Source organism: Pteropus medius, unplaced genomic scaffold (genome assembly GCF_902729225.1).
Source record: "Pteropus medius unplaced genomic scaffold, Ma_sr-lr_union100, whole genome shotgun sequence".
NCBI lineage: Eukaryota > Metazoa > Chordata > Mammalia > Chiroptera > Pteropodidae > Pteropus > Pteropus medius.
In genome coordinates, this window is record NW_024347793.1 from 943076 (window position 1) to 960290 (window position 17215).

The 17215-nt window shown below is 55.7% G+C and overlaps 1 protein-coding gene across 4 annotated transcripts in view; it reads left to right on the forward strand.

The window, feature by feature from the left end:
* KDM4B (lysine demethylase 4B) overlaps positions 1 to 17215 on the forward strand; it is a 100555-nt gene that overhangs the window by 2527 nt on the left and 80813 nt on the right. The window contains exon 1 of one of the 4 annotated variants that reach the window (XM_039878432.1): positions 1518 to 1539. The exons of the other annotated variants lie outside the window; for them this stretch is intronic. The gene's annotated coding sequence lies outside the window, so the exon portion shown is untranslated. Of the gene's footprint in view, positions 1 to 1517; positions 1540 to 17215 lie in introns of those variants that run through there. 4 annotated transcript variants of the gene reach the window in all.

The following is a 17215-nucleotide window of genomic DNA, read 5'->3' on the forward strand; positions in this document are numbered from 1 at the left end:
TCATGGGTGACAGGGACTGAGGAGGGACCGAGGCGTAGGCAAATGAGCATTTCAAGTTGGCTTTCTTCCCGAGATCTGGATCCAGAGCCGCAGTGCCGTTTCAGAGCTGTGTGACCTTGGGCCAGTCACTTGCTCAAGAACAAAATGGGGCAGTCACTAACCTTCCCAAGGGGGGTGCAGGGGTGGGAAGCAAATGAACTGCGGGCAGAAGGTAGGACTGCGTGGGCTCTGCACACCTGACTTCGCTGGGGTTTCTGGGTTTCTGACTCTGCTCCAAAGCCCTGCCCCCCGGCGCTGTGGCTCTACCTTTGCTGCCCCTGGGTGCCCCTGGGTGCCCCTGGGTGCTTGCGCCCTGGCTGAGGGTGGGGACAGCTGAGGCAGGGGCTGAGCCTAGACTGCATTCCTGTGTCCTCGGCTCCCTTCCTTTCCCCCTCCCCATGCCCCACACAGGCTTCTGAGTCCGAGTGTTCCAGTTCCTCCTCTGGGGCAGGTCACTTCACGTCTCCGGGCTTTGCTTTCCCCTCTGTAAAATGGGTATAATGAGCACCCAGCCCCTTCATTGCGAGGATCACAGGGGATGAAAGGCTCTGGAGTGCTTTGTGGGGTTCCAGGGAGCCGGGAACAGCGAGCCAGCTCATCACTGCTGGGATGCTGTCGGGTTCTGCCAGGGTGTCCCCCTCATCCCTATCCGCACGTGGGCTGGGTTGTTCTCTGCGGAGGGCCGCCCTGGGCACTGCGGTGGCCTTTACCCCACTAGGGTCTTCAGCACCCCTCTGACCCCCAGTCGTGATAACCGCATTGTCCCAGATATCGCCCAGTGTTCCCTGGGGAGCACAGTCACCCCCAGGTGAGACCCTCTCACTTAACATTTAACCCATAGCAGTCTGATATCTGGCTGTGTCCCCATGTACCTCAAGTTTGGGTTCCCTTTGTCCCCTTCCCCGCTTCCTGTCTTTAATAGGGAGGGGCTCGTATTTGTAAACTGTCCAGCCCATAGCCCTCAGCCTGGTATGGGTCCTTCCCAGCTGTCACTCCGCCTTTCCCTTGCCCTTCCCCAGCTTGAGCTCTTCCTCCTCCCTCCCCCTGCCATACCCTCACAAGGGGACCTTTCAGACACCCGTGCCATCTGAGCCCATGCTGCCAGACCCTGACCTTGTCCGTGGTGCGGGGGACTTCCCAGCTGTTCTTTGCTTATGGGCCCCGGCAGGTCCCTGCCCAGGTTTCCACACCCTTCTCGCCATTGTTCTCCTTCCCGTCGATTCGTTGAACAGTTTTCTGGATTTTAAGGTGCCTCTTTCCATCTTCGTCTCTTCCTAAACGATGATGTTCGTGAAGCCGCGGGACTGTTAGTGTGCTCGTTACAGGTATTTTTTACACAAATGAAATGAATTTAAGACATATTTTTTAAAAGTTTGTAGCACCTCAATTACTAAGGCCTGAGAGGATCAGTGCATCGATTTTATTGTTGTTGGATGAACTGGCTTCTGAGCGGACTCCCTGCTTTGCCTCGGCCCGTGCTGGCAGCATCTTGTTGGTTAGGTAAGTTGCTCTGACTGTCAGTTTTTACTCCTACCCTCTCAGGGACCTGGCGAAACTTTAAAGATGCCTCTCCCTGCGCAGAACCCTCCAGTGGCCTCCTCTTACCTCTGGAACAACTTCTGGACTCCTTCCCATGGCCCGCGTGCTCTTCCTCCATGGCGCCCTCTCTCTCGCTGTCCTGTCGCTCCCTCCTGTGGCTGCAGCCCCTTCGGTCCAGCCAGCTCCTTGGCCCGGTCTTCCTGCCTCAGGGCCTTCGCACTTGCTCTTTCCGCTGCCAGAAACCGGTCCCTCGTGCCTCTGCCCAGCGGCTCCTTGTCATTCGGGTCTCGGCTCAGGGAGGCCAGCCCTTACCACACTGCCTCAGTTCACCCTTCCAGCCGCCCTCTCTCCCGTTCCGCCTTTTTTTCTTTGGACACCATCCTACCAGAAGTGCATATTAATCTGTTTCTGTATGTGTGGTCTGCCTTATCCGCGAGGATGGTTTTGTGAAGAGTCAGAGTAACTATTTTTGCCTTCGAAGGCCAGACTTCCTCTGTCCTGACTGCTCTGTCATTGAAGCACAAAAGTATGGAAACGCGTGAGTGTGCCTGCGTCCCCATAAAACTTATATTTACCGACACAGAAATGTGACTTTCGTATAATTTTTTCATGCCATGAGCTATTTCTCTTCGATTTCTTCCCCTGCCTGATTATTAGAAACTTCAAAACCATTCTTAGCTTGTAGGCCATACAAAAGCAGGCTGGGTTTGACCCGGGGCTGCAGGTTGCGAGGGCGCGAGGTCCCCACTGTAGACATGGCATCTGTTTTGGCTGCTGTGTGTCTCCCCGGCACCTGGGAAGTTCCTGGTGCCTGGCGTGTGTTCGGTAAACATTCGTTTGTTGGATAAATTTCCATCTTTCTGATGTCAAAGCATTTAGAGTCATTGTCTGTACTTAAAAAATGAGTTGTGGGTGGTTTCAAGGGCAGTTAAAAGTCCAGGGGATGTGAGAAAATGTTATGACCCCATCTACCCCCCCCAAAAAAACTCGTAATAAAGGAGACAACGAAGAGTCGACATAGATGGGCAGACGTTTTGCTGTTTGCGAAGCCTGGTTTCTTCATCCTCCATCGGGCTGTCCTGTTAGCTTCTCGCCCCATCTGAAGTTTGGCGAGGCGCGTGCTCAGCTCGAGGCCTGCTTCGGCCCGGCAGAAGCGAGGGTTTGAAAGGAAGAAGCTATGCCCCAGTCACGTGGTTTCGTGAGCGTTCCCGTGCTGGTGTCCCCGTCCCAAGGGCGATGTCCTGGGAGGCGCTGTCGGTCGGTCTCTGAGCCGTGGTGTGCGCGGGAGCACTGTGAAGAGGTGGCTTTTGTGTGTGTGACATTTAAGCTTTGTAGGCCAAGTGGCTGATGAGATGGCTGTGGGACGCGTGTGTTGGGTGCCCAGGGACGGTGCCACCCACCCTTCTTGGCCTCACTCTTCCACCTTGGGTTTTGGGAGTGAAGAACTGGCTGACGAGTGATTTCTGAGCCCTCAGGTCTTGGTACCATCCCAAGGACGTTTTGACCTGTCGAGGAAGCACACCGTTAATTTATGGTCACGCCTTCTGTAGTTGATTGAAATAAACAACCTGGAGAACTCCTCGGCTTAGCGAAGTTGCCTGTCCTTTCTTTTTTTTTGGGGGGGCTTGTCTGGATCTTTCTCTGACTTTCCGTCGCTCCCTTCTCTCCCCTCTTTCCTCGTCCCACCCCAGTGGTTCTGGCAGTGCCAGGGGTTTGATGAGGTTTGCATGAAGCCATCTCTGTCTCACAGGCAGGCTGTGCCTTTTGGGCTGTGACTCTCCAGGGTGGAGGCCTTGAGTGTGTTTGTTCAGTGGACAAAGAAGAAGAATCCGAAAGCCAGCTGTCCAGGGCTGCAGTGCCTCAGTGGGTCTCCAGGCACAGAACAGAGCAATAACCAATGTGGGATTTGGCCCCACGGGCCAGCACCAGCAATGGCAGTTAAGACAAGCCCATATGGCTGGCCGTGAAAGGGTGGGTGCTCAGCACTGTCTCCAGCACCCACTTCCCTTCTGTGTTTGCATCTGGACCCAACCCATGGCTCCTGGGCAGGTAGTGGTGGAGCTGGGCCCGCTTTCGTGGCTTTGTGGCCACTGTCTCCAGTGTCCGTGGAGAGAAGCGATTCGTGTCAGATGAGCTGGCAGTGGATCCAGAATTGTGCTTTGTGCACAAGAAGCAAGAGGATGGATCAGGAGGCCTCCTTTGAGCAAGAGCCAGCCTGAAGCTGCCAGCAGGCACAGTGATGGCCCGACGACAGGGGTGTGCCAGGCATCCCGATAAGGCGGGTGCAACCGGCCTGTGTGCTAAGCTAGGCCTCAGGACCCCGGCATGGCCAGCACCTCGTCTCTACGCGGACAGCCCACGACCTGCTCTCTGGGCGCCCTGCGTGAGCGGGGGGATGGCTCGCCTCAGCGCCACAGGATGCTTGGCGCACCTTGGCCGGGCAGCTGGACTGGGAGGTTCTGTCATTTTCCTGCTGGACCCTTCAAATCCCTGCTGTTCCCCCATTCTGCCCCTTAAAATCCCATCTGTCAGAAAGGCTCGGTGCTGAGCAGAGTGGGCTTCCTATCTTAGGTCGGTGGCTGCGTGGATCTGATTTTCTTGGTCGTGATTCTAGAGAGAGAACCGCTGTCTTTACCTGGCATGTGAGTAAAGCCCCTGGAATTTAAACTCTAGATTTATTGCTTTAGCCAACTCCTTCCCCCCAAGGAAGAGCAGGGAGCCGGTAGAGAGCGCTGGTTCTGACACTCTTGTGGAAAAGAAGGTGTCTCGTTTCACCGCCCTCCCTGGCTGCAGCGGGCAGAAGCCACGGGATGGCGCCAGCTGCCGAGGCTGCCTCGTGTCCTGCCTGCACCAGAGGCAGCGCCCTGATCTGACCTGCAGGCCGACGGGCAGCGCCATTCACCGAGGAACTGGCTCTCCTGCATATCCAGCCACCTCACTGGGCCCGCGGATGGACAGACGGACGGACGGAGCACGTTCGCCGATGGCAGAGCTGCAGCAGGTTCAGGCCGATGGTCGTGGAGACCTCAGGCAGCGTGCTCACTTGGCCTCTGCAAACTCCCCAGCCATGTCATTTAACCCCGAGGCAAAGATACACATTTGAGAATGGAGGAAGGCCTCTCGCACGTGCGTCTCGGTTTGGGGACCAGTGGTTGGTTTGGATGGTTCTGGCTGGGCTACGGCTTCCCAGTGACACAGCCATTTAGACCTGCCTCGGAGCCCCGTGTCCGCTGAGGGCGTCTGTCGTCATTTGGTTGGGTGCGACCGTTGTTGCCGAGCCTGTGCGTGTGTGGCCAGGTGCTCATGGTGGCCCTGCCCACAGGGTCACAGGGCCATGGATGGAGCCCGGCGGGGGGAGCAGCAGGGCCGGGGGGCGCCGAGACAGATGGCAACTCAGGTGGTGGCCAGAAAGTCAGCAGAAGAGTCGCTGTTTGAGTTGTGCCTTGTCATCATGAGTGACGGTGAACTGGTGAGCAGAGGAAGAGAGGCACTTGGGAAGGACCCTGGGGGCCGTGGCCTGAGACACCTGCGTGGAGAAGAGCCGGAGGAGGCGGGGGCGCCGGGGGAGGCCCGCTGTCTCTTGCCGGCAGCTCTGCCCTCAAGGAGCTTAGAGTCTGGTCCGCGAGGCAGGGCCTGAGTTGTTCAGGTCACCGGAGAGAGCAGCATGACAGCTGTTTAACGATTCGCTCTGGCGTGCCGACCAGACCCCGGATTTTCTAGGCCCACTCCTCTTAAAATACTCCTACCCTGTTTTTTTTGTAAAATATGTTGTTTATTGAGATATACATATCATCAAATACACACTTCTAAAGTGGACAGCTGAGTGGTTTTTAGAACATTTATGGAGTTGTGCAGCCGTCACCACTGATTCCAGAACACTTTTGTCACCCCAAAAGGAGCCCTATTCCTGTTAAACTGCCATCCCCCTCCCCTCCCCCAGCCCCTGGCAACCACGAACCAGCTCTCCGTGGACGTGTCTGTTCTGGACATGTCATGTGAGTGGAATCACACACGGCGTGGCCTTCAGTGTCTGGTTTCTCCCACTGAATAATATCGGGATGGATATTATTAATAATATAGCAATAACATGGCCGAATGATATTCCAGCATTTGGTTGGACACATTGTGTTTACCCACTATCCCTCGATGGACATTTGGGTAGTCAGTCTCCTTTTTCTGCCCCTCCTTTTCCCGAAACTGTTTCAGAGTTCCAGACTTTGAGGGCTGCGGTGTGCAGACTGCTAACCCAGCCGGCCCCCTGGGCAGAGGCAGCAGAAAAACCCTTTGCAGAGCTAGATCTTGGGGGCTGGGGCAGGGAGGGGTCAGCAGAGGGAGGCCAGAGTCCGGGAGGCCCAGCCTGGGGGGGCGGGGGTTGCTTCCAGGAGGGGGGACGTGGGCGTGGCGGGCGCAGCGCCCCAGCTCCCCTGCAGGAAGCACTCGGCTGCTCTCTGCGTGCACAGCGGACTGCAGCCTGCAGTCTTCAGTGGCGAGTCCTCCCCATGACACCCTCTTCCTCCAGCCCGAGCTGGGCGGGGCGGGCCGGGTGTGCTGCGCCGGGGCCAGCCGTGACTGGGGTCCCCTGCAGGACCTCTCAGTGCAGCCACTGGGCCTGCGTGTGTTGTTTCGTCTGTCAGCGTGGTTCCGGCACCCGTCGCTCTGGTTTGTCTGTCCACCAGTATGTTCTGGTGGACAGGACCGGGGCCTTCCTGCTGGAGTCCGCCACAGCCAGGAGCGGAAGGGGCGTCCTGGTTTTTGCCTGACCTGGCGCCGGCGTCACCCCTGCTGGTGCCATCACTGTGCCAGAGGATTTGGCCCATCTGCTTTGCTGGCGTCTGCCCCGTGGGGACAGTGACGTTCGGGCAGAAGCGTGCGTGTGTGACTTGCTGTCCCCTTGGCAGAGGATATGGGTGACCTGGGGTGTTCTGAGTGCCAGGGAGCTGTTCACGGCACCAGGAAGATGCCATGGGGATGCACATGAACACTAGAGTGTCAGGTGACAACGTTGGACCTCTACCTTACGCTGTATACAAACACTAACTCCAGGCGACCGAAGACCTGAATGTGAGAGCTGAACCCACAAAATACTCAGAAGGCAACACGAGCAACTGCAAACCGACGTCTGAGGCCACGTCGTCCACTTGAAGACGCACGGCAAGCCCCACGCATAATGTAAAGTTTTCTAATACATGAAAAGGTAAAAAGAAACCGGTGAAATTGATTCGAATAGTTATTTCGTTGACTCCAAATATCCAAAATATTATCGTTTCCGCACGTAATCAGTATAAAAATTGTTAATGAGAGGTTTTTTACACGCCTTTTTTTCTTCTTGGTCCTGAGTCTTCCACATCCTGTGTGTATTTCTCACCTGACATCCTGGTGTGTTTCACACTCTGACATCCTGTGTCTCTTTCACGCTCAGCATCCTGGTGTAGCTCACACTGACATCCTGGTGTGTTTCACACTCAGTGCTGGGCCGCCACACGCTGGTCCTTTAGGAAGACTGCTGTCCCTGGATAAGCCGAGTGCTGTGTTGGGGATGCGGTAAACGGGGGTACCCAGTGCTCAGTGGAGATTGTCCTCTTCCCATCAGAGCTTCTGGATCTGTTAGCCTGTAGCCTGAAATGTGAGGCAGGCTCAACACAAGCCAGCCACGACTACGTGAGGGGCGAGTGGGGAGGGCGAGACCCACCGTGGTGGGTATAGCTGAGGGAGAGCCCTCTGGGGGGCCAGGGAGGCCCCGAGGCCTTCATGGGTGCGAATGAAGCTGGTGCTTGGAGGAGGAGAGAATGTGGGTGGCCTGGACGGCACAGCTCACATTGGGGAGGGCAAGGGCTGACCCCCAGCGGGCTCGTGTTTGGGGGGTGCTGCGAGGAAGTGGGACATGCTGCAAGCCCTGCTCTCAAGACTGGACACTTGCTCACTCCGGGAGGTCGGGCTCGCTGGCCAGCCCCTGCCGGTCGGGTGGCCATGGCCATGGCCCGATCTTTCCATGGACCCTTGCACGCGGCCTCTTATCTTTGACGGGGGCTCAGAACGTCGTTCTGGCAGTGAGGGCTGTGGGTCCTGATGGCTGCGGCCAGGGCAGTGTGTTTGTGGCATGGATGCTGGCCGTGTGGGGGACTCTGAACTGGACTTGAGATGATTTCGCAAAGGGACTTGGAGGAACTTGAAATGTTGCTTTGGCCATAGGAGAACCCAGGAGAGACTCGTGCACAAGAATGCTTTGGAAGTAACATCTCATAGCCGCAGATGGCCTTAAGTGGCCTGAGGTCTCCCGGTGGGCATGGCGGAGTGGGGTCGGCAACTAGAGGCTGGCACCCGTGCACCCGGCCTGCCTCCAGGTTCAGATGCCAGCTCTGCCATATCTGTGTCCTTATCCCAAGGTGACAGTGGAGGTTTCTGCGTCAAGCGTAGTGAGACGAATTGAATTTTAATAGTGAAAGTCTCTTAGCGGAGTGGCTCCCATCCCAGGAGTGATTCTCCACCCTGGATAACACCCGGTGACGTCTGGGGACATCTGTGGTTGTCACAGTGGGGGCGGGGCCAGGGATGCTGCTCAATCCACAGTGCCCAGGATGTGCCCCAATTTAGGGCACACCTGGCCCAGAGGTGGCCTTCAGTAGATTACAATACAGTGCAATAGTGACTCCTCTGAGCTTCTGTCTTCTCGACTGTGAATCAACGTGTCGCAAGAGAAGTTTCTAAAATCACTTTTCATCCCAGAGCAGCCTGTGGCTTTTGTGTTGCTGTTCCGCGTCTGCGCTGGGAAGAAAGTTAAGGAACAGTCGAGGTTATTAGAAGACACCTTGAAATAAGCCGTGTGTTCTTCTGGAGCTGCTTTATTCTCAGGGGGCAGGTAGGAGGAAGCCGGGGCGGTGGTCCTGGGGAGGGCGGACGGGAGGCAGCCAGGTCGGAACGCGGAGTCCTGCGGCTTGTTCCACACGCCTCGTCAGGTTTTCTTGTCCAGTGAATTTGGGGCCAGGCGTGTAGCCACCAGCCCAGAGCACCGTCCTGGGGTGAACGATGCCTCAGCCTGTGCGAGGGCTGACGTGGGACTGTGCATTGCGGACTGGCCTCTGGTGGGGACAGGGCCTGGTTAGGTTTCGTGTTCCTTGGCTGTCTCCACTCGGGCTCGGGTGTCCTGGGCTGCTGCCGTGACACCAGACACCTGGCAGTGCCGCCTCAGCGTTCCAGCTCCGCTCCCTGAAGCCCCGGTTCCCTGGAGTCATTAGTTTGGCCTTTAGCCAAAGCAGGCCTGAAAACTTTGGGATTGGCCAAGTCTCACTGGCTGTTTCCCTAATAAGCCTCCTGGAGGGATCTTCGTTATAACAATAACTTATCTTCACAGTGTGAAAATCAGCAGTTATAGCGCGGGAAAATCAGAGCACACAGGCCACCTGCCGCCCCCGGCGGCTTCCGACGTGTGTGTCCAGCCGGTGTGGAGCTTGTGGGGCTCCAGCGGTTGGTTTGCGGGTGACAGGGTGTTTTCCTTGCCCTGTGGTCGTCCGGGAGGCAAAGATCCCCATGTGGGGACTGGCGATGTGGCCTTGTAACCAGCAGGCAAGGGGTCTTGGCACATGGGCTGGGTGCCAGGGAGGGCCGGGACCTCAGTGTGATCAGGATCGGTCAAGCAGTGTTACTCGGCAACCCTGGTCCCCTATTCACCGTGCAGGTGAGAGGCAGACGAGGTGCGTGAGCCGGGAGGGCGGGGCCTGAATGGAGCCCCGCACTCTTCTTCGTCTGCCTGTCATGTCAGCTGAGAACGTTTGTCCCCAGGTCAGTGGTTTGGCGCTGAACCTCGGCTGAACCGGGCTGGGGGCCGTGGAGGAAGCTTGGCAAGGGTGGGCGTCTCAGGAAACTTCCAGAATCCTCAGCTCTTCGCCCCACAGTGACCTGCCTAGCTAAGAGAGCTCCTGCTGGGGCGTGGGCAGGCAGCGAGGGCTGTGGGACTTGGCAGTCTTCCTGACGGGGCCGAGCCGGGGCCTGGAGCACCCCCGGGAGCAGGAACCCCTAGCGGTCCAGCCACTTAGGAAGACCGGGGCACTTTTGGGGGAACCAGCATCTCCTGGGCCCCATTCCAAGGCAGCGCTGGCTTCGAAGTCTGGAGTCAGAACTCAGAACGGGACCTGAGTTCCCCAACCCTGTTGCTGCTGCTGACGTGGGGAGAACAGGCTCCCTGGGCCTCGGCGTCCTCACGTATACCCCTGCCAGCTCTGACAGGGAGAGCAGTCAGCGGGGGGCCGGCACCCCTGCCTCCACTGGTGGTCCCCACCAGCCCCGATTGTGCAGAAGAAAACAGGCACACTGCACCCGAGGGCTGGGGAGTCTGTCGTTAGAGGTCTCCATGTTTATTGTGCCAGCCTAGGTGCCAGGTAGCCAGCAGGGACCAGTGGCCCCCAGGTGATGAAGATTGGAGAGTGACTTGACTGCAGCACCTGAGGACTGGCGCTGCTTAAACTGGCTGGACAGCAAAGGCCTCTCCCAGGTGACATTGGGGGAGAGATCCGAATGACTCAAAGATGCTAACCATGAGATCTGGGACGAGAAGCTCCGAGTGGATGAACACGTCGCAGGTGCATGGGTCCTGAGGTGGAAGGGAGCCTGTTTGAGCAGGAGAGGCCGGTGCGATGAGCCAGCAGGACAGTGGCAGGCCCCGAGGGTCGGCGGCCAGGCCAAGTGGACTGTGCGCTTGGGCTGCGGTGAGGTGCTGGACCCCGATGGAGGCAGGGAGAAGCCCCGGGAGGTAGCGACGATGTCAAAGGTTTATGTGTTTTAGAAGGCCCCTCTGGTGGCCGTCAGGAGTGGAAGCGGGAGCCGTGACCGTGCCTCAGAGGGCGGTCTGGGCCAGGGTGCGGAGTACTGGACGTGGGGTGGCTTTTGGAGGCGGCAGATGTGCTGGGCCTCGTGACTGATGGGACGTGAGGGAATGAGGGATCCATGCTGACTCCCAGGATGGAGCAGCTGGTTTCAGTCCCCAGCGCCACCGCTTCCTCCCAGCTGTGTGCCCTTCGGCTAGTCACTGGACCTCCCCAGGCCTCACCTTCCCTTCTGTGATAGGTGACGTCATCTGGCTACCTGAGAGGGTCTTGTGAGCGAAAGTGAGTTAGCACATGTGGAGCCATCGGAGCAGCTGTTGGTATGCGGTCATGTCGCCGTGCGGACACCTGGCCAGTGAGGAGGGGCTGGGCAGCGCTGGTTTGCATCCCCCAGGCTGGCCAGGAAAGACCGGGCCTCCTTACCTCATTCCGATGATGGTGTCAACCGCTCTGTCCTCATGTCCCCCCTTTGCAGTCTTCTCGTTTAGACGGAGTCGAGCCCGCGCCCACCTGGAGTGGGAAGGCGACACCGCGTGCGGTACCGGTACCAGTACTGACGATTCGCGCCGGTCCCCTGACCGCGGGTGCTTCAGCTGTCCTCGCTCCAGCCAGGGCTTGGGCGTGGGCCGTCCCGGCAGGCCCTGTCGCCGCGGGCTGAGCAGAAACGGGCGGGAGGTGGGCTCTGCGCAGAGCTCGTCTTGCAGGTCCCGCGTGCCAGGCAGGTCCCACGTGCTGCTTTTAACACTGTCATCGTTGGAGAGGGTGTTTGGACGACCCTGTGTCCCTTTAAGATTTGCACTGTGAAAACGCCCAGGCGGCTCTGCACCCTCTGGTCATTATTTCGGGAGCAGATTCTACAACCAGCCCGCAGACCCGGTGACGGGCCGCGGATATTTGTGACCTGGCCGGAGAAGGCCCTTCTTAGGGCCGATGTTAGTTGGTTCTCTTTATTTTTTTATTTTTGTTTCTTAGGTACAGTTCACATTCAGTGTTGCGTTTCAGGTGTGCAGCATGGTGCTTAGACGTTTGTGTTAGCTGCGCGGTGGTCCCCAGTCTAGCCCCCCGGCCCCACACAGTCACACAGTATCGTCGGCTCTCTCCCTGGCACCGTGCCGCACATCCCGTCACCGTTCTGTATCTGCCAATTTGTACTTCTTAATCCCTTCACCTTTTTCATTCCCATTTATTTTATTTTTTTACACTTAAAAAAAAAATTAAGTTGATGTTGGCTAATAAAATCATATAGGTTTCAAATGTATATTCAATAATATGTCACGTGTCTGTCGCATTGTATGTTCAGCACCCAGAGTTAAATTTCCTTCTGTCACCGTGTAGTCGACTGCCTTTACCCTTCTCTCCCTGCCTTTTTAGGACTCTTTGTTACAGAGAATTCGAACACACACGAAGGTGGCCAGGAGGATAAAGAACGCCCTCGTGGCAGTCCGCCCTTCCACCCTCCCGACCGTGCTGAAAGAGCCCCCGTTATGATTGTTTTTTTTAAAACTTAAAAAGCTTCGTGGACCCCCAGGAAATTGCAGAAACAGCGCAGAGAGGTCCCGCGTGCTCTCCCCAGCTCCAGCCAGTGTTGACATTGTACACAACCATCACCCACTGTCAGAACTGGGAAATTGGCGCTAGCGAACACGCTGCAGCAGCCCCACTGGCGTTAGCCTCCGCTCACTCCCAGAGTCACCCCGGGGCTGTTAGGGAATGCGACATCATGCGTCCCCTTCGGAGCTGGCGCTGAGCGTCCGAGCCGTGCGCGCCAGCGGCCCGTTCCTGACGGCCCGGTCCACGCCAGCGCCGGGTGCGATGCCAGCTGGGGGCGGCGATGCCCCACCTCCCGTCCCCGGCTTCAGCAATCGCAATCTGCTCTTTGCCTCCATCACGCTACCTAAAGGTTTGTCAGTTTTGTTATCGCCTCAAAAAACCAGCTTCCGCTTTTGTTGGTCGCCTTCTTTTTTATTTCTGTTTTGTTAACTTCTGCTCGAATCTTTATTATTTCCTTCTTTCTGCTTTAGGTTCAGTTTACTGTGTCAGTTTCTTAAGGTTGACCTTTGCAGTATTGAGATCTTTATTCTTTTTTTTGAGCATAGGCCACTGTATATTTTCTTTTAAGAACTGCCTGAGCCGCGTCCCGCAAGTTTTGCTTAGTTGCGCCTTCATTTTCATTCACCTCAAAGTATTTTCTAATTTCTCTCGTGATTTCTTCTCCGACCGCGGTTGTGTGCCGTTTAGTTTCCATGTGTTTGTGAATCCCCAGATTTTGCCTCGTTAATGATTTCTGATTTTCACTGTGGTCAGAGAACCTACTTTGTGTGATTCGAATTCTCGTTAACGTGACGAGGGTGGTTTTGTAGCGTAACGTGTGGTTTATGCTGGAGAATGTTCTGTATGTACTGAGAAAAAAGTGTAATTTCCTCTTGTTAGGTGGGCCTCTGTGTAGACGTTTGTTCCTTTACAGGATTGTTCAGGTCTTCTATTTTTTTTTGTTCATCTTCTGCCTAGTCGTTTTATCTGTTGCCGAAAGTAGGGTATTGCTGTCTCCAGCTGTTACTGTTGAATTATCTATTTCTCCCTTCTTTTCTGTCAGTTTTTGCTTCGTGCGTTTTGGGCCTCTGTTACTAGGTGCATGTATGTTTATAATTGCTATATCTTCCTGACAGATTGGCCCTTTTTATCATTATAAAATGTCCATATTTATCTCTCCTAACATTTTTGTTTTAAAGTCTGTTTATCGGATATTAGTTAACCACTCCACCTTTCTTATGGTTGCTGTTGCCTGTTACACCTTTTTCCATCCTTTTATTTTCAATCCGTTTATATGTTTCAGTCTAAAGAGCATCTCCTGTAGATGGCATATAATTGGATCTTGTCTTTTTCCCTCCAGCGTGGCAATCTCTGTCTTTCGATTGGGTTGTTTATTCACATTGGATGTCATTGTCGATCCAGTTGGATTCATGTCCGCCATCTTCCTTTGTGCTTTCCGTCTCGTGTCTTTCCTCCCTCGCTTCCCACTTTACTGCTTTCTTTTGCATTAAGAGAATATTTTCTACTGTAACATTTCGATTCCTTTAATGATTTTTTTTCACTCTATTTTTGCAAGTATATTCTTAGGCCATATCATATATATCTTACCAGAATCTACTTCTGGTTCCCCGGTACTATTTGGAGCAAGTTTATGCCGGTTCTGTTTGCACTGTGCTTAATCGGGATTAAACTCACGTGATCGATTCAGGGGTTGGGACTTTCAAGGATGCTGGGGCGTCTGTTTGCCTAAACGGTGCCCTTCTTTTGTCCATCCCTCCTTATATTTGGTGAAGTGAATATCTTAACCCTCTGAGGAGCTGTGATGACGGCAGCTACTCGTGAGGCTCCGCCATGCCAGGCCTGGGCTTGGGGAGGCTCGGACGCTGTCATCGCCTTCTCTGTGGGTCCGGCCTCTTAGCCCCTGCCCCGTCCAAGCTGACTGGCTTGCGGCCCTGATCCTGCCACAGGATTTCGAATCCGGGTCGGTGTGTCACGCCCACTTGGAGGCAGGTCTTAGGGCTGTGAGGAGTGTCTGGTGCTCAGCCTGGAAAGCTGTGGAAGGCTGGCAGGGCGGTGGGTTGTGACTTGGTTGTTGACTCTGGTCCTTTCGCGAGAGCTCAGGAGGGCAGCCTGAGGGGTGGCGGTCAGGAGGGCACCGGGCAGAGAACTGGGGGCAGACAGCTTGGACGCCTGTGGTCACTGACAACGTAGGAAGCCACCGACAATGCTGGAAGCCATGGTGTTGTGTGTACATTTAGTTGAATCTTCAAACCAGCATCGGTGTTTTGATCAGGACTTTAGGGAGCTTTCGTGTATCTGTTTTGTGGTTCGATATCTTTTGGTGGCAGCTTTGTTAAGTATATTCACGTGCCGTACAGTTCACTCTCTTAGAGTGTGAACCAGGGGTTATTAGTGTATTACAGGTGTGCAGCCATCACCGCGACTAATTCCAGAACTTTCCATCACCCCAGTAGGAAACCCCATGCCCATTACCAGTCACTCCTCATGCACTTCTCAGCCCTGGTGACCGCTAATCTCCTCGCCGTCCCCGTGGACGTGCCCGTTCTGGACACCTCACATGAGTGGGATCACACACCGTGGGGCGTTTGCGGCCGCTTCCATCACGGGGCGTCGCGGCCTCCAGGTTCACATAACCTCGCTGTAGCGAGTGTCAGCGCCTCCTGGTGAAGGCCGAATCCTGTGCCGTTGTCTGGATGGACCGCTTTCTGTTTGTCCATTCGTCCATCGGCGGGCATTTGAGTGGCTTCTACTGTATGGTCATTAGGAATTACATATAATGCCAAGTAGGAGCACTCATGTACAATTTTTATGTGGCTGTCTGTTGGTAGGATTGGAATTGTTAGGTTTGATGGTAACTCCACACTTCACGCTTCCGGAAGCAGCCAAGTTGTTTTCCAAAGTGGCTGCACCATTTTTTACGATCTCACCAGGTTTTTTACGATCTCACCAGCAGGATTCGAAGGTTCCAGTTTGGTTTGGAATTTAAATTTGAATTAAGTAGGGGGTGGTAATGGTCACCAGGACGACTTGCCGCCTTCCCGGATTGGCTCCTCCTGTCTGCCCAGCTGGACCAGCGAGCTGCCGGGGGCGGGACCTCTGGGCCCAGGCAGCGGTGCTCTAAGTAGTTGGTTTTATAAGGTTGATGCATAAGTGTTGTCAGGAGAGACAGAAGTCCGTGTGAACTACAAGTTCCCCAGATCGGGCCACCCAGACCTCACCCTTCTCGGCTCTGGGCGAAGGCTGTGTGTGTGCCGGGCGGGGGTCTTTCTGGCGCATCGACTGTGGCTGTTTTTGCGGGGCGGCCATGACTTCCTGGCCCCGTCTGTGGTCGAGCGCTTGGGTCGCTTGTCGTTTTTTCTTTTGAAACAACACTGCAGTGAGGTCCGTGCGGGTGTCTCCTCGAGGTGGGCTTCTGGGAGCGCGGTGTGAGCCTGGGAGCTCGAGCACAGATGCCTTTATGATTTCGCACAGGTTGCTCAGTGGCCCCAGAACAGTCCTCTGAGTTGGTGCTCCCAGGACAGCTGGAGGCTCTCGTGATACCGGTGCCGGCCCCGGCGTCGTCCCTCATTTTACTCTCGTCACCTCTTAGTCCCTGCTTTTTCGAATTGCCAGTTCGTAGCCGTTGCCCACTTGTTAAATTAGGGCGTTTATTTCTTTGCTTGACTTGTAACAGGGCTTCTCAGCCTCATCACTGTCCGCGCTGGGTCCCTGGGGGGGCGGGGCGTTGAGCAGCATCCCTGGCCCCACCCACTCGACGCCAGGGGTACTTTCCCTCCCCTAGCTGTGACAGCCACAGATGTCCCCAGACATCCCCCAGCGACCCAGGGGACAGAATGCCCTCCGGTTGAGAACCGCTGTTGCAAAACAGCCCCTGCCCTGTCACAGTTATTAGCGCCTTTCCCGTTGCAGCTTTTTCTCAGTTTCTCGTTTATCTCTCAGCTTTATTTTCGATGTGTTATTACATAGAACATTTTCAAGTCTATTGCCAAATTTGGCTTTTCCCTTAAAGCCTCTGGTCTGTGACCTGCCTCGAGAGGTCTCCTCTCCCTGAGGTGATAAAAACTCCGGCCCGCGTCTCTCCCTCGCGCTTCGCGGAGGGCACGAAGACCCGCCGTCCAGAAGCCCGAGGCGGGACACAGCTTTTTGCTTTCCACGTGTCTCCCCCGTCTGCGTGGGCTGGCGAGGCCAGTGACCGGCGCGCAGATCCGGAGCCGGGCGCCTCTGCTGCTGGCTGTGGGATCTCGGGCAAGTCGTGTCACTGTCCTGGGCCTCAGTTTCCTCAAGTGTGAAATGGGCTGTGATAACAGTACCTGCCGCCTAGGGTTTTGGGGCTGATCAGACTTGCCCAGTGCTCATGCCTGCACGTGGGCAAACTGTGCCACCACCAGCGGCCCTCTCGTCCCCACTGGCCGTCCCTCATCCCCGTGCAGCTCCGAGGGCAGGCCCAGAGCAAACTTGAGGAGGAGGGTGATGTTCCGAGTGCTCAGCGACCCTGTCCAGGGTCCCAGGGTCTTGGACAATGAGCGGGATCCTCCCTGGGCACGTGACTGGTGAACGTGCACATGTTCCATCCCCTCAGCCCCCGCTCCCCCAGTGCCTATACAGAGGCCCACAAATTACAAGGTACATTGTAATTTGTACCTTGAAACAGATTATGTTGTCAATGATCGTGGCTTTAAATGGTTGGAATGGAACATCTGAGACCTGTTCGTGCGTATGGGGAACGGGGCGAGTGGTGTTTGCGTGTCTGCTGGGCGGGGCGTTCGCTCGGTCCCCCAGCCCCCCAGGATGTTGGCGTGCGCCCCTCTGTCTCTCTGTGGTTCCAGCCCCTTGCCCCCGGGATTGTGGGCCAGGGGGACAGGTGGCCTTCACCCGTGCCCTTTCCTGACCCTTTCGAGAGGACGTAGCTGGGCCGGCGGGCCCTGTTCTCTCGCGCTGTTCCAGAGGCCAGTGCCGGCAGCCACGCTGCCCTCCTTGGCCTTTTGCCCAAGCACTTTCCTTTTATTTTTATTTTTCCAATCCAAGTGCTTTCTTGTTTGTTTAAAAAAGAAATTTTTGGAGACGTACTTTCAGATTTACAGAAAAGGTGACGAGAATAACACGAAGTCCGAGATACTTTCCACCTAATTTTCCCTGTGTTAATTTTCTCGCGTCTGCCTTCATTTTCTTTGTGTGTCTCTCCCTCCCCCTCCCCTCCGCCTCCCTCCACCTCCCCTCTCTGCCTCCTCCCTCTGTGCCTCCCTCCCCTAAGTCTTTCTCCCCACACCTTC